Source organism: Argentina silus, assembly GCF_951799395.1.
Source record: "Argentina silus genome assembly, chromosome: 11".
Classification (NCBI taxonomy): Eukaryota; Metazoa; Chordata; class Actinopteri; order Argentiniformes; family Argentinidae; genus Argentina; species Argentina silus.
The window spans coordinates 16,096,797-16,115,273 of NC_139665.1; positions in this window are offsets into that span (position 1 = coordinate 16,096,797).

Genomic DNA, 18,477 nt, shown 5'->3' on the forward strand with positions numbered 1-18,477 from the left:
AGGGGTAGAGAGGACAGAGAAGATGAGTGAGAATCCTAGACACAACATTTAGCAAGGGAAATAAATGCTTTTCAACTGTCATCTTCAACCAATCAATAACTGATAATGTAAACTATATTGATGCCAGACTGCCATCTAGTGGTTTGTCCTGTATATAACATCAGAGTATCACTCTCTCACTGTTATGTCCAAAGCAGGTTGGGTTAGAAATATGATAATCTCGGATCCCAGAATCTTATCTCTCGATTATGATTCTGGAGGCGCACGGTTTAAAATGTGCTGTCGGATCAAGCTAGTGTTTACATTATCATTCATTGATTGCCTGAGCATGGCAGCAAAAAAAATAAAAAATAACGGGCAGGATTTTCAGAAGCTTAAATCAAGTCAAGTGGAAATATAACAAACATATGTTTCTAAACTGTTGAATACACGTTTCGTTTGTTTTTGTGCATGAGATAACCATGTTTTGTATATAATATTGTATATAATAACCATGCTGAATCATGTGCGTGCACCTACCAAGACCCTGCCCTTCTGCCTGAATTTGCTTTTCTAAAATCTTCGATGTTGTATTGAAAAGTGACATAAATAAACTGTTCTCACTCACAATTATTCACTCTACATGTATAATTCATTATCATTTGAAGGTACAGTTGTGAATTAACATTGAGAACAATAAAACAACGTCATACTTTATTCACCTAATAGCATGTCATCTAGTGGACATACATAAAACACACAATTTAAATAACTAATACCTTTGGAGAGGGCACACTGATTGCCAGATTAACCAGGAATACATTACATTGTATGAATAAACAAAACTCCAAGCCACAGCTTCATATTACTTGTCATCCATAGATAACTGATATTCCATACTGGTCGACAACATCTTCTAAAGGAGTAGTTTGGAGAGTTCATGGGTGACTTTTTACCATTGTTTTGGATTCCTCAGGTCTTAATCATTATCAAGTAAGGCTTTGATCCAAATAGGAAGTAGAAAAGTAAGTTACTGAAGAGACTTAGTGGGCTTGCAAAGTTTTATTTTGGTAGTGGAAAAGGGTTAAAGATGGTTTGGAAGATACATAGAAAGAAAGTCAGATAGTAGGATGGACCAAGGATAAAAGGGTCAGAGGGTAGAATCGACTAAGCTGATTATTTGTGAATTGACAACAACACTTAACTGTAAGAAGAATAAAGAGGTCTGGCCAGCTGAGCCTGAGATGAGTCCCAAACTGAATTGATTAATCCACCACTCAAAGCCAAATAAAAAGCTTTTTATCCTCCACAACAAATAACGAAAATAATGTGCTGTTATTTATGTGTGCCTGTCTTGCTGGAAGAAATGGGGATTTTAACAAGATTGAATTGTTTTGGATTAGAAGGGAAAGTGTACAAACTGTTTACCCATTGCAGTGCGCAGTGCCATGGCAGTGAAGTTTGATTATAAACTAAAACTTTCCTCTGAACAGTTGCAGTATAGTGAGCATAGCGAGCATAACTTTGGGCACACACATCCACATGGAATGCATAAAATGTTTGCATACAATCATTCAACTTTAGATAAAGATGGAAAGTCGTTTAGTATATATATTTCTTAGTACAGTATAAAGTAACCCTGTATTGAAATAGGTGTCGGAGCGACTACTGTAGCTATGCCAACAACGGGCTGACCCTGGGTCTGCTAAAAGTTTGCAGAAATAAGAGACATTCTGTAACCTGAAGCTGTTTTGATGGGTTTGTTCCATTTATTACATGATTACATATGAGACCTTACATATGAGACCTTACATATGAGACCTTACATATGAGACCTTGAGTCTGTCATTCGTTTCCTACTGTGACTGCATAGAGAGAGGGTTCTCTTTCCTCCTATTTCATTTCCACTTCCATTCCATTCTGAATGGACCAAGGGCAGAAGGATGCCACAAGGAGTCCCTACTTTTGAACATACATTTTTTCAATGTATACTTTTCTTTCTTCAGTTATGACCTTGAAATGGGAACTGACTCATTGAAAGAGCTTAAGGGTACAAGATGAAACAATGCATTGGTGCCCCAAGCGAAAAAATAGTATACTCAAGTGCATTGAAAATAGATTAAAAGTATAAATAATATGCTTCAAATATATTCATGATTTTCTGTACTTATGTAAAGCACACTAAAGTTGTACTGACTTTGTACTTCTGTGTACTTACTCAAAGTATACTATAAGTTTATGTACTATAAATTGTACGTTAGTATACAATACAAAAAGTGTGCTTGATTGTCCTGTAAGATTTCCGATAATCAAGACATATTTCAATTTTATGTAATATGCCAAAAAACCTACATAATTTACAATTCTAGTATATTACAGTAAATACAACTTTACTACAATAATAAGCTGGTTCATTTTAGTGTCCTTTAATATATAACACTGTGTCTGTTTCTGCTAAGAGGTAGTCTGGAGCCATCTACCAATGTGGTGCATTTGCAAACAAAGTTGGGGTTCAGAATGAAATTAAGGTCAGCGTAGGCTCAGAGGAATGACGATAGCAGGATTCCTTGCATGTGCACGTCCCTCCCATTCTGTCTAGACTTGGACACCAATAGTTTAGCAGACGGTTTCCTGCGAGCATACAGTACGTCATTTGTGGGAGGCAACACGCCTGCCTTGAAAGACTAGCCGAGGTAACTACATGAAAAGGAAGTATGACTAATTGCTGTGTTGCCCCTGTTTGACATGAAGAGAAGCCAATTATGGGAACTCAATGGCAATGGAAAACACACGCTCACAGAATTGTATTCCAATCACTTAGAAGAACATATCACAGTATTTTGAGTGTGTGAAGTAATTCCTTATTCCTGAGGAAATAGAGACCGAGAGAGAATCAGAGATGTGTGCTGAGAAAACTGTATTGATCTCACTGGAAGCACCGGTCATGTTAAATCCAATAGACCTGCAGACATGATATTTGCAGTACTGTCACACTTCTATACTCAAAAAAGGTGCTAAGTAGAACCATATAGGCTTCTTTGGTTTGTCCCCATAGGGGAACCCTTTGCAGAGGGTTCTACCTCTAGGGTTCTGCCTTGAACCCCCTATAAATGGTTGTACCAAGAACCATATGTGAAGGGTTCTACCAGGAACCATATGTGAAGGGTTCTACCAAGAACAATATGTGAAGGTCTGGCCTTCTAATATTCCACTTTTTTTTTGCTTGCATCACTGATAAAATTGGATTCCGAGCATGCTGTATATAGATGCCTGTAAATGTATACCTCAGAGGGGAGATGAGCTTTTTATTGAACAAAAGAATCCTTTGTTGCAAGATATGGGAAATGAGACAGGCTGTAGACATAATGTCAGTCTATGTCAGTCAGAAATTCTTCATATATATATTTTTTTTTAACCCTAAATGACTTACCTTGTTATAAAAATTAGATGAGACCTACTCTCACTAAATTACTCTTGTTGTTATAGTTGGTCAAGCTGCTTGTGTGTGTGCATGCATGTGCAGTGAGCGTGTTTGTGACTGAGGTGGGGTTTGAACCTGGGTCTCCCATGTGGAAGACATGCCCAAACTCACTAAACTAAAGCCTAGGCATTTGCACGGGGAGCCAATGCATATGTTCACATCTCAGGCAGGGTGTCTCTTCGTAACATGTGATCTCTCTTGCGGGTGTGCGGGAGTTGGTATGTTGTGTTGACGACTCCAGGGGCTGCTGTGAGTCATGTAAGCCTACACCATGACTGACACTGGTGTGAAAAGTCACTGGTTGAGTGGCAAGAGGCTGTAATTGCATGCCTCCTCTGCGCCATTGACAGAGATAAAGACCATGATGATCAATGATAAGGCCACGTCTTAATTATGCCAGATATGTAGCACTCATGTCTATTGTAAGAGTGTAACAAAACATCCTGCAGTGTTTCATCCTTCTGTGACTCTCTCTTTCTCTTGTTGTTCAGCTGTGTTTGCTGAGTTATTCGTATATGTGTCTACCTCCTCATTATAAGCTAGATGGTTGTACTGTACCATTTATGCATCCATGTGTTTGTGTCAGGTGCCTCAACATGTGCATGTAAATATATAATTATAAAGATTCCTATGATGTAGGAACCATGAATAGACAAGTTTATCCCACCCTACCTCATAGCACGGATAACCACAACAAGTAGCCCATTATAACCCACAGTAATTATGGGTTGATAGAATGGTTTGTTTCCTGGTTGTCTCAATTGTGACAGTGCTCCTCACGTACGTCGGCTATAGACTCAAGGTCATCGTAACAGTGTGTCTGTGTGGGGGGGGAGTGAGAAAGAAGTGAGTCAAGCACTGGACATGCAGCTTGCTTCTTTCATCTTCAACAGTGAGAGAGAGAGAGAGAGAGAGAGAGAGAGAGAGAGAGAGAGAGAGAGATATTTATATATTTAGAGAGATATTTAAATAGCTTTATTTATGTTATATATATATACAGTATGTATATATTCTCTTTTTTAAACCTCTCTTTTACAATGTGACATTTATAGTATGACAAACCATTTTAGCATAAATACTCCATTTTAGAACACATCTCATAAATTGTCAATATGAATTTCCCTTGCATTTACTGTTTCTATATTTACTACCTATGTCCCATTTCGTATTAGTATATAAACACTTTCCCTTGAAATGGCAATTCAATTAAGTAATATATTTCCATAAGGCTATCTTAAGCCTGCACACCCAAATTGGACCATAGCGGCAGAGATTATATATATCGAGCGGTGGGGTAGAGCAGCTTGCCCTAAGCAGGTATCGAACTCACAATCTTCCGCTTACAAACCGGCCGCAAGACAGTTAACTCCCTTGGCGGAGTTGCTAACAGGCCTTACACAGGGTCGTTACAATATACATCGTTTTTACAATCAGAGCAGCACTACTGCTATGGACCGCAGACGCCTGCAGAGAGTGGTGAAGACTGCTGAGAAAATCACCAGGACTCCACTGCCCTCTCTGCAGAGCATCTACCACCGCAGAGTCCACAGGAGAGCCGCCTCCATCCTCAAGGACCCCACCCACCCCCAGCACGGACTGTTCACACTTCTACCCTCAGGCCGGAGGTACAGAAGTGTTAAATGCAGGACCACCCGACTGAAGAACTCCTTCTTTCCCACTGCCATCAGACTCCTAAACAACCCATAGGAGATTAATATAACCTTACTACCTCAATAACTGAACTTTCCAGTTTGCATAATTGCACTGCTACATTTGCATTGTTTTATTATTATTATTGCTGCTATTTTATTTTATGCCTTAAATTTTGCTGTCTTGTACATTTGTTTAGTATATATTGTATATTCTTTAGTATTGTATATTTTACATTGGTTGGCATTCTGCGGACAGCAAAGCAAGAATTTCGTTGTACAGTGAAACATGTTTTCTACTGTGCATATGATAATAAACACTTTGAATCTTGAATCAGAGAAAAGTTGAAGAAAAACAAGTTTACAAGAGGTGATTTTGTTTAGATACCTCAAGGGGCAGCAAGCTCCTATTCACAACAAGTTAATGACTGGGCTGTTAAATATTGTCTCGAGAGCTTATTAGTAGTCTGGGGTTGGAATAACCCTTTTATGAATATTCCGGTCTTCTTGTTTGTACAGAACAATGTGTATAAGAGTAGTGTTCTTTGGTGTGCTATACAAAGGCTACCAGGCATCAACAGCACAGTAATATTGCAGTGGTAACAGAATAGATTCAACTAAAAGTGCTGTGCACAAGCATTAACAGCGTATTGCAGTTGTCTCTATTCTGTGCTCTAGTATCAGCGACATCTTTCTAATGATCGTCACCACTGCAGCAACAGTGGTGCCACACAATGCATAGTCACATTTCCTTTGAACTGCACAGTCTGGACACTGGTAGGATGTGTCTCCTCTGAGGGTCAAGAGGTTAACCCTGATGTTTCTGTGTTGCCATGTACATCTGTGCAATGACTGGTGATGGACTGCCTTCTGTATACATTTTGACCTACATTTTGAGCTATATGGCTCTATTAGAGCTATATGTGCAGCAGGGTGCGTTGCTGGTCTCTTAGGCACACAACACACGTCGAGCCAGCCTCAGACAGGCAAAGCGGGAAGCTATCCCCATGACAACAGGTTTCTGATCCCCGCAAGCTCCATAAATGGATTTCCTGAGAGAGAGAAGGAGAGACAGATACGTAGAGAGAGAGAGAGAGAGAGAGAGAGAGAGAGAGAGAGAGGGAGAGAGAGAGAGAGAAGGCGAGGGAGGGAGAGAGGGGGGAGGGTGTGAGAGAGAGAGAGAGAGAGAGAGAGAGACAAGGGGAGGGAGGGAGAGAGGGAGAGAGAGAGTCAGGCAACGTTTCTGATATAGGGTCGTTTGGGTTTGGTGGGAAAGAAAAGGCACCAGAGCTCTGAGTTCTGTGCCAGTTTACCCCCTGTGAGGTTTTACTGTTATTCAACCTACAATTTCAATAACTCCACTGTGTGGAGATAAGTGGTTAATGGCAACAAGAGCAATACATTTAGCACACTCATGCTTGAGGAACACTTCACTGCATGCTTACTGTCATCAGAATTCACGTTTCTCGTGTACATATTCATACTCACGTGTGAATATGTGTAACTCAATTGCTACCTACACATTGAAAAGTCACAGAATGTTTCCTGTTGAAACGGAATACTGGTCAGTGCATCGTCAATCCATGTGAATCATGATGGAGAGACGTAAGTGGAGGACAGTGCTTCCCTTCCTGCATTCACCACATGAGCCCTAAATATGTCTATGTGTTCCTCTCCTAACAAAGACAGAAGGGAGTCTGAATGAGAGCGGCCTTCAGACAAAGAGCCTGATTCAGACGATCGACTATACGTGAACAGTCCCTAACAGTACTAAGCACTCAGTCAGAGGAGGCAAAGGCAAAGGCAAAGGAAAAGGAAAAGCCTTGAATTAAGCGACACTGCAGTTCAGATCATGCCACCCAGTGCGCCACTGTTCCCCAGTGGCTGGAAATGGCTCCAGTAATTACTGGTGGGAGGTGGTGTGGGGGGGGGGGGGGGGGGGTTGTCTTTTAGAGAGAATCTATTTCCAGGCCTTGTTGTTGTGTCGTTGTGTCGTTGTGTGCCGGGTCTTCGTGTGGGCGCAATGCCCTTGCTTCCACCATGGTTCCACCATTGAGACTTGGCTTGTACACCATCTGTGGGTACATGTGACAGTGGCGGAGGATTATTTCTGGCCAGGCCCAATGCCTTCCGCGGAGAACCATGAATAGTTCTGCCCACCACCTGTTGGGCAGGGCCACATTCAGGCAAGGACATCTTGGCAGGGATGTTGAGATGAAAAGTGCCCCCCTATTTAGCGAAATTAACACAGACCCAAAATAACTCTAGAAATCATCCCACTCATTAGGATAAAGTTACCAATTATCTGATGGTGCTAGTTTCCTAGGGGTGTATTTATAGAAGGAAGCAATCTAAAAAGGAATCTGGGCCCTACGTCGCTGTACGAGGCATATTTATACACAATCAACAATTGACTTATTTCAAATTACGTAAATTAAATACACTTTTTTTGGTAAACAACCGAAGAATGGGGCTTGAGAAATGTAACCACTCTCAAATTCAGATACAAAAAAATCAATATTATAGTTTCAACCATGTTTTGAAGCTATACAGTGGTTTGTTTACAATTATATTGTTTACAAACAATGGTGTAAAACAATCTTATATTTTGGGTTCAAGACAGTTACTAAACTCATGAGGCATTTATAAGTTATATTCGCCAAGAAGACCAATCCCAGATTGCCCCATTAAGAAAGGGTTCTCTCAAATATAACTCTTGGTATAACTATTTAACTATTGGTTTTGGCGGTTTGAGCCTCGATTGTTTATGCACTTCATTTGTGTTGCTCATCAGAACAGTCAAACACTCTCCTCCACCCTCCACTTTACTCAGTAGTAGTCTGCAGTGCTGTCACGAACACAATCCACCAAAATACAAAAATAACTACAGTAACTCCACACAAAGACGTCTTGTTATGTGGGAGGTGTACAGAGCAGAGAAAACCCACTGGTAGTAAAACCTCCCTGTTTAGTCACTGCCTCTGTATTTCCACAAAACAAAGCATGAATGGGAAGAACGAGGCAGACCTGTCAGTTTGGTCAAAGAGGGATGACTGTTCTTTCAGAAAAAACATCACAGCAAACGTCAAGTACCGAGAACTCTTTTGCTCTTTTGATGTTACGTTGTTGTTCACGTTGATGTTCACGTTGATGTTCATGTTGATGTTCATGTTGTTGTTCATGTTGATGTTGATGTTGATGTTCACGTTGTGTCAAGTTGATCGAAAGTATTGATTGCTGCTCGATGGTTTGGATGCAACATTTCAGCGATTAAAAGAGTGAAGCTAAAAACGTTTTGGGTTTTAAACGGTTGCACTTTAGTGAAAAGCGCTGAGCGGTGCTGTGAACCATTTAAGAATCGGTTACGTGTTTCTATGACAACGCAGTCAAAGACTCCTCAGGTTCATCAGAATGCGTGTGGAGTAACCAACAGTCTACATCCACTTGAAGCACGAGAGAGAGAGAGAGAGAGAGAGAGAGAGAGAGAGAGAGAGAGAAAGAAAGAAAGAGAGGTGGCAAGGGGCACATTGGGCAGTCTGCAGTCTCACACAATCAATGAAATTAACAAACTCTTCAGTTCACCGGTTCATACAATTAACCCTAGTTAGTTGAGTACCTATAGGAGAACACTCCAATTAAAAGATCACCCATTATTATTATGTTGAGGAGCAAGCATAACCGTTTTAATGATATCGATGCGCTTCTATGCAATTACAAAGTAATTACTATGGCACTGTGTACAAGCATATTGATATAATGTTGTTACTAGTGTAATGACAGTGTTATTACACAGGTATAGGGGAAACTTAGTCCAGTAGATAAGCTCAGTAATTAAAAGTGAGCATGAAAAATGTAATCCTTACCGTAAAACCTAATATCAGTACCATTTCAGCCGGGCCTCATGAGAGCGAGTAGTACAGTATAAGCAGTTAAAGGTTGCATTAGTTTCAATGGCGCCCAGACATTTGCTAATGTAAACATTACAATGCTACTACTCTTTCATTTTTTAAGCTAGACACTCTATAAATTCTAAGGTTGACATTACTTATATATGGGATGCAGCCTTTTGATAATACATTTTACATTTTAAGCTATAAGTATTTAAAGTAATTGACCTCTAGGTGCCACTACAGGCTCTGACAAGGCCAGGCTAAATTCACGGCTTTTTCACGTCCACTTTTTAGTGTTTGTTGTTATGTCATGATGTTCTCTGTACAGTTTGTACATTGCATTCTCTTTGACTTTGGGCCCACATTCTGCTTTAATTTCATTATTAATTTAATTATTGTTTACTTTATCTCCTTGTCGTGTGTAGGATGTTATTCTGAACCATGATCTGAGCATATCCACACACAACGTCAAGGTGTGACCTATCAAATGGCATCCTGCTTTTGCATCTGATCATCATATTTCTAATGTTATAAGCAGTTTAGTTTGGGTCTGTTTTTTAGGCGGAAATGAGTCAAATAGGGCAAATAAAAATGTGCCTATTTTGAGCTGTTACAAATGCTTAGTGAATCTAGTTCATATAGTGTTCCCTGTAGGATACACCTCCACGTGTGACATTTTTGGAGAAAGAATCAAATCATTTCCTCTTCTTGCCCACTGACTTTTCTTTTATAGCCAAGTCAATCTCAATTTGAAAAGGATTGAAAGAGGTGTGTGATTAAGCATTGTCAAGAAATACAAGATAAGAAAAAGGTCAACACAGCATGTTGAACAGAACACGTGAAAGTTTGGATGTGAATTTCCCTCCATCCCCATTGTCCTCAGTGTTTCCATGATAATGCAAGTGACCTCCATGGACTCAATTACCTTCTCCTTTGTGTTGCCTTGGCAGTCAGGTCACCATCACCCCTTACTCAACACACCTGCCCCTCTCGCCGTCCTCGGTCTGACCCTTGATGCTCAGCCGAGAGCATGGTGCCACCTGACACCAAGCACCAGCCACAACTACCTGTGCCACCGTGTCAGCGATAAATGCAGCCCCATGCTCCTGTGTCTCTTGAGGCCACCGAACTTCCTGCTGCTGAGAGGACGCTAATTGCGACATTAGCATTCTGCACAGGGCAGCCGGAAACCCAGGCACCGCCAGACGGTTGCAATGATTGCTAATGTGGGGTGTTGTAATTACAATGCAACAGAGACCCTCTGAACTCTCACTCGTCTGTGCTTTGAAACACTCATGTTGCTTCCGGCTCAGGATGTCTGCTGTCACATCTATCTCCACGGCCTCCTGCCCTCTCTGAATTGAGCTTGTTTAGCAAACAAGCTGGACTGAGTGGTGAAGTCTGTCTCCAGACTGAGTAAGTTAATTTAATCTTGTTTAACTCAGTGTGTTGCTGGTAGTATTGCTGTGACTATCCTGCCTGAAGCCCTGGGACCTAGTTTCTGTTGAAACAATCTGCTTGAAACCAATTGCTGTCAATCTCCAGTGGGAGGGGCTGAAACTTCTCTGCAAGGTATTTAAGTCCCTACTCAGTTAGAACTAAATACATTTGGACTGAGTGGTGAAGTCTGTCTGGTCGTTAAGTGATCGTTAGGTGGGAGGGGCTGCAACCCTAGTAAATCATCAACAGATCAACATTACAGAATCTGCACTTCTATCCTGACGGTCAAAGAGCGACAGCCTTTGCGACAGCTTCCTGACACAAAGACGAAGCAGTCAATCTGTGGTCCATCAAGGAAGGCCTGAGAGGATGGTCAACCTACAAAGTATTTTCATTCTATTTGATTATTATTTCACTGTCTGAGTGTATTGAGCGCTACCTACACATTGCCCACAAACCCTCTATATCAGGAGTGCCCAACCTTTTTTGACCCAAGATCTACTTTTCAAGTCGCCAACCTCCCGAGATCTACTAGTCCAGTGTCAACATCGCAAACCCACACACATCGTTTCCAGCCTGCAGTAACTAACCTCACAACACTTTTTCTTGTTGTCACACAACCACTAGACATCACATCACAAACCCTCCCTCTCTCAAACACACACACACAGACAAATTCCTCTCACACAGTTGCCAGTTTGCATAGTGTGCTGTAGCACAAACCCGCTCTCTCTCTCACACACACACGCCAATCTGCATGATGAGCAATAGCCATAACTGACCTTAATATGAACCAAACAGAAAAATAAACCAGATACAAAACAGGTAGATCTCTGTGTTACCACTCCAGATGAAAACTCGTCTACGTCTAGGGGCGGTAGAGGAGTCGCAACAAAAAGGTAGTACATCAGACTTATTGTAGGAATTAAACAACCACAAACCACAATTCAACTATGTACAGTTATTTATTTCCTCAGGGAAAACACAACACAAGACACACGCCAAGGAGAAAAGGGAACTACGAGCGGTGCCAAAGCAAAGAAATCATAAACAAAAGTGATGTCCTAAACTAGTGCAATAGTAAGCTATACTATCAGGGCTATGCTAAATTATAACTTTGTACCATCAATGCCCACCGCATGAGGCGGTGGTTGTGGTTGTACATCCTGTCTAAAAAAACTAAAGGATTGTGGTCTGTATATACCACGATAGGGAGAATGCTAGAACCAACATAAACATCAAAACATTGTAGGGCGAGCAATAAAGCAAGAGTCTCCTGTTCAATGGTGGAGTACCGAGACTGACAGTCGTTAAATTTGCGTGAAAAGTAGCAGACGGGGTGATCAATACCATCTGCATCTTCCTGCAGCAAGACAGCACCAGCACCAACCATACTTGCATCCACCTCTAATTTCAATGGTTTACGGAAATCAGGAGCAGTTAGAACAGGAGAACTACAAAGCAGCGCTTTTAAGGCGTCAAACGCACTCTGACACTCAGCTGACCAACAAAAAGATACAGACGGGCTGAGTAAACTGGTCAGAGGTGCAGCAACACTGGAAAAATTTCGACAGAAACTGCGGTAATACCCAGCCATGCCTAGAAACCTACGCAATTCACGTCGGGTGGTGGGTGGAGGAAAAGATGTTATAGCGGAGACCTTGGCAGTAAGTGTACAGACTTCACCGCGCCCCACCTGTTTACCAAGATATGTGACCGTAGCTTTCCCAAACTCACACTTGGCGAGGTTCAAGGTCAATGACCCCTTAGCCAAACGCTCAAACACAGTTCTCAAAGAACTCAGATGTTCAGACCAGGTGGCAGAGTAGAAAACTAGATCATCCAGGTAAGCGGTACAATTCGAAACACCGGCCAGTACAATATTTACCAGGCGCTGGAACGTAGCAGGTGCATTGCGCATTCTAAATGCCATAACCGTATACTGCAGGAAACAAATGTGGGGACGTAACAAAGTACGTCGGAGGTTTCGATCAACCAGGCAACAGTGAGTCGACAGCAAACACAAGACTACGGTGAAAATGGGTTGACTCCCGAGGGGAAGTCCAGCGGAGCTTTTAAAGGATACGGACAGCCCTCTGATTGGTCAGGAACAGTGATGAGTGATGGGGACGAATGGCCAATTGCTGACGGACACCTGAATGTAGAGTGACAGGGTAAGGGAAAAACAGAAGGAAACACAAAACACAACAAGGATAGACGCACATGTAGGAGTGGGAACGTAACACTCTGAGTTTGAAAAAAGGAAATCACTTCCTACCTTAGTGGGAGACCTGGCACTGGGAGGAGGAGGCTAGCTTCTCGTAGTCAGGAGTGTAGGAGCTGGTTGCAAGGCGTAGGCAGGCTGCAAGGTGGTCATCAGTCATTGTTGATCTGGACTTGGACTTGATGATTTTCATGTGCGAGAAAGCAGACTCGCACAAATAAGTTGATCCAAAAAGAGCTTTCAGATTCAAGGCACATCTTCTGAGATTGGGATACTTCTCCTCCACCAGTAGTTTCCAGAACACTCCATGCTCTCCAGGTTGAGCGGATGTTGATCTGGCTTTGATCTCAATGTCATTTTGCAATGTCAAAATCTCATCCTCAAGAGCGGAGCTTTCCAAGTCGAAAAGTGATTTGACTTTGTCGGCAATGTCACCAACATCAATACTTGCACCAAATGGATAACACATATAGCTGGCTACAGGCTCGATGGATGCAAAGTCAGTAAAACGCCTCTCAAACTCTGACGAGATGCTCTGAACATGCTCCTCATAACGTGCACTGTCAAGCTGTGTCACACCTTTACCTTGACGTTGTAGTTCTGCTTGCATGTGAGGGAAGTTGCGCAGGTTACCACGCTGCAGCCTGCTTGACATCAGCTGTAGCTTGCTTTTAAACGTGTTCACTGAACACAAACATAGAGTCTATATCTATACCCGCAAATATCACAATGTGCTTTCTCCCCATTCCTGTTATTTCATCCCTCAGAAAGACACATAGACCTCCCCTTGCAACACATCTAATCTAATCTACCCACCATGCTCAACTGACCACAACCTCACTGTCACTGGAGGACTTTGGAACTGCCAGTCAGCGGTCCGGGAAGCAGAGACTATCTTAGCTTACGCCTGCTTCATGTCCCTCCACTTCCTTGCTCTCACAGAGACATGGATTACACTGAAAAGCTACTCTGGCAGCCCTCTCTGATGCCTACTCCTTTTCTCATTCCCCTAGACTCTCTGGTCGAGGGGGAGGCACAGGAATCCTCATCTCACCTCATCACCTAAGTGGTCACATAATGTCCTTCCCCTGTCACACCTGTCCATATCCACGGCACACCACTCTCACTACTGGGTGACTTTAACATCCAGTCAGAGAAGCTTCACTCGTCTGGAGTACTTGACCTTCTCTCCTCCTTCGACCTTACCCTGTCCCAATCTCCTCCAACTCATAAGGTGTGCAATCAGCTCGACCATGTCTTCACCAAATCCTCCCATACCTCCAACGTAACTGTTACCCCTCTTCCAGTTTCTGGAAGAGGGGTAACATTCTCCTTGGCTGTCTGAAACCCTTCAAGCTTGTAGATTAGGGCTCCGGGCAGCTGAGAGGAAATGGAGTAAACCGACTTCCCTGATTTTCCTCACTCCTCAACCCACCTCCTCCCCCTCCTCCCTCCTCCCTGTCTGCAGGTGACTTTGTCACCTACTTTGGTGGTTGATGGTTGATGGTTGATGACATTAGCAGCTCTTTCTCTCTACTTCTCGTCAACACTGCTAACACTCCTCCCAAACCCACTGCGCTACATTCAGTCTCTGGCTTATCAGCTCTCTCCCCCTCTGCCCTGATGATATTCTAAAACTGGTCACATTCAAGCGGGCAACCACCTGCCCTTGCGATCCTATCTCCTCCCCCTTTCTCTAATTCATTTACAAAGATCTCCTTCCGTTCCTTACCACCATAATCAATTCCTCTCTATCCATAGGATCTGTCCCAGCTGCCTTTAAGACAGCCAGAGTCAAGCCTCTTCTCAAGAAATCAGAGGTTTAGTGCAGTATCACGAGTTAAGGAAATATGGATTATGTGTGTTCCTAAAATAGGAGAAAACCCAGCACACTGACCGCAATAACGTTGGTAGTGCGTAGACCTGGTAAAGTCAATGGGAAAAAGAGATGCTCCGCACTACCTTTTGTCGCAATAATACATTGAAACTTTATTTGTTAATTCCAGGACAAACATTCCACCCACACAGGCTTCATCAGAGTCATCGATGAAACACAAAGATCAAACCACCCTATACATGGAGCTATGTGGTGATCAGCGTGTAGCTCTTATTGGAGGTCAGAAAAACAACGAAGAACGATTGGACAATGTCAAGGGAGGGCACCCATACAAATCACCCATACGTGTCCCTAATAAACATGTGTGTGGTCCTAGAATTCACACCTGTAAATATACCTGTGTAGCAGGGGAGGCTGGAGGTAGAAATCGGAGGACGGGTTCATTGTAAGGCATGGAACAGAATGAGGAATGCTATGTAGTAAGACAGAGCAGAGAGGAATTGTTATGCACTATGAGAGGAGAATGTCAGGTCCTCTGGGAGAATAACAGGTATGGTTGTGATCAAAGACCTGATTTTATGTGGTAAAGGTTCTCACAGAGTGCCTCTCTACAAGGTTCCCCTTACTTTTCTTGTGTTGGTGAAGTCACCTGTTTTGTATAAGGTTATTTGCATATTACCCTGATGCGACACTGATGCAACGCATGTCACTGTTGCGGCCCCTGTAACTGTCTCCTTTGTAACCTACAGTACCCTAGAGTATTGATGTTTACTGTTGCACTGTCCGCATCCATTTCACCATGAATTCTTGCCCAAGTCTGACTCACTTACAGTACATAATAAGTCTTGAACCGTGCCGCCCTCTTCCCTACCCTATTAGTTTCCCTTCATTTCCTTTCAGTCTGCAGCCTATACAATTCTACAGTAGCTACATTTCCTTACTTCTCAGGGACCAACACTATTTTTTCCCTCCAGTTTCGTCAGAGGGAAACCATCACCACAGCAACGCGGTTCCCAGCTCTGCAAGCCTCCGTATGTCTCTTGCTCATGGTAACCCAGACTAGATGCATTATGGAGTGTGAAGCTCCTGGCCAGAGGACATTCATTGCGCTGAATGGAAGCTGGAATCAACCTTAGGGACCTGCTCAGTGCATCATGGGGGGGGATCTGCCTCTCACCTCCAGCAGTTTTCTGGCCTGGTGCACAGACTAATAACACGCCTACGCAGCGGTCACCTGCAATACAGTATGCGTGTGTTTGTGTGTGTGCGTGTGTGTGTGTGTGTGTGTGTGTGTGTGTGTGTGTGTGTGTGTGTGTGTGTGTGTGTGTGTACGTGCGTCTGTGGAGCAAGCAGGCAAACTAACAGCATCCTATGCTAATGGGAGATATTAGTTTGTACGTAATCAATGACGTAGAAGAGGACACTCCTCTGTCTGTGTTTATCCTTGACCTGGCCACAGACGCTGGCTGGAGAAGAGTTTAATCCTCAGGATGTGCTTTTTATCAGACAGGTATGACATCCTCTGTCTGAGGATCCCCCCCCCCCCTCCTCCACCTCCAAAGTCCTTTCTTTCCACAGAATAATCATCCCAGGCTGTGAATCAGTTCAGTCCAAGGCTACCTTTAGGCACACACACACACACACACACACACACACACACACACACACACACACACACACACACACACACACACACACACACTGTACTTCTGATGTGGAGTGACTCATATTTTCCCTTTCTACAGAGAGAGGGTCTAATGAAACTTTATCAAAACTATACAACATGTTGCTGCCATGGAATTACTCTGGGCATCTGGGGGCTTGTGTTTGAGGATACAAAGATGAAAGAAAAAAAAAATCACCATTGTATCAAACATCAACAAGTGGACACAGGTGGAGAAACAGCTCCTGTCCCATATGCTGCCCAGCCTGCCACCATTCCCAGCCTGCCACCATTTCTAGACTGGCACTGCAGGGATTCCATCACATCACATAGCAGGTGCCATATCAAGGTGTTGCATGGTCGCATTCACAGATGACTCACTCCTCAGTTGTCGCATTTCTCTGACTGACTTGCATGTTCCTCACTGTCCAGATGTTTACCTGCCCATTTGCCCTCAGTCCACCTACTGTTCCATCTGCTCCTCCTGCGTCATCAGAAGCAATGTTATTGCTGTGTTTACGGTTTATTATTTCTAGGTCATTCTTTCATTTATTCATTCAAGTTCTTTGGTAACTTCCTCTTGAACTAGACTTTTGATACCAATACAAACGCATGCCTCTCTCAGAATTACATGCAGGAGGATTCACTTGCCCTTTGTTGCCTGTTGAACATTCTTGATTAACATAGGACAGCATGGCAGGTTTTCAGTACTGCTCATTTGAAGCCTGTCATTGTGTTTACGATATATTATTTATATTTTGTGCATTCATTCATTCATTCATTCATTCATCCATTCATCCATTCATTCATTCATTCATCCATTCATCCATTCATCCATTCATTCATTCATCAATTCATCCATTCATTCATTTCATTTTTTTGGGGTAATTACCTCTTGAACTAGACTTTTGGCACCAATACAACCAGAGAACTGAAGTGTTTATGTCTGTGCTGCCACCTCAGGAAATCAAAGTGATAATGTCTTAGACAGCACCTGCTCCCAAGCCCATATCCAACAGAAAGGATATGCCAACAAAGCCCACTGTTCAATCACTTTCAAAAGAAAAGCGGACCACTCTGTTTCTCAAAAAGCAATTTCATCCAACTGAATTTTAGAACATCCCTCATACTCTATCTTAACCACCCTGTTCAACCATAAAAACAAAATGACCACCAACTGCGACCTGGCCGAGTGTCCCTGTGTCCCCTCTAAGATGCAGTAGTTCCCCTGATAGCTCATTCTGGAAAAGAAAACTATATGCCACAAGCTGTCTTTTGTTGACTCAAACCCCTCAAACTAAAACGGAACTTCTATTGTAAAGTACATACTATAATGACTATGTAGGCTCCAGTCCTTAATGAATTGATTTCTATCTCCACCAGCCTCCCCTGTACACAAGACAAGACAACACAAACCAACACAACACAACAGCAGCAGCAACCATAAACAAAGAAATTCAATTGACATGACACAGAGATGGCAACTCCAGGGATTAGGAGGATACAGAGACTCTCTTTGGTTAAAATCAAAGACCTGAGTATCTTTGACACGTATAACCTCCCCTCAGATGGTCTTGGTTGTTTTGAACCATCTTGTTTGTGTCCACGGGCTAGCTGCAGAGGCTGTTAAATCACAGCGAACCCCAGCCAGCGCTGTGCTCAGCCTCAACGGTGTGATTAGGAAACCAGAAGGTACTGGGTGAACCCTGTCATCTCCTGGAAAGGCCTGTGTGTCAGTTAGAGACACATAATCACAGGATAAACAACACCTTCCGTGGAGTGTCTTCTCCACAGCTTTGGAATCGATGGAGGTTTGTCTGGATGGAGGAGCAGATGTTTGTGGGGCTGATGGAGCTCTGATCGTCTGTCTCTCTCCCTAGCCACACAATCTGTTTTACAATTAACCACCTGACTTTTCTTTCCTCCTTTATTGGCCTTCATCTGCATTGATGGGAAGGACGTTGTTGAAGATGAAGGAGAGAGGACGCAAAGTGAGGAGGCTACTTCGGACTATTTGCACCAGCCCTCTCTCTCTCACTCTCTCTCTCTCTCTCTCTCTCTCTCTCTCTCTCTCTCTCTCTTTCTCTCTCTCTCTCGCTCTAGGGAGCATCAGGTGTGAAATCACTCATCATTTTGTTGAGATTCACTGGGCAGTGTGGTGGCTCCAGCCTTCCTTTCTCCCTCTGTCCTATCATCTCTCACGTCTCGATCACTGGTCTCTCTTTGTCTTTTTCTCGCTCAATTTTTCTGCATCCTCCGCCCCTCCCTCCTTCCCTCCCTCCCTCCCTCCCTCCCTCCCTCCCTCCCTCCCTCC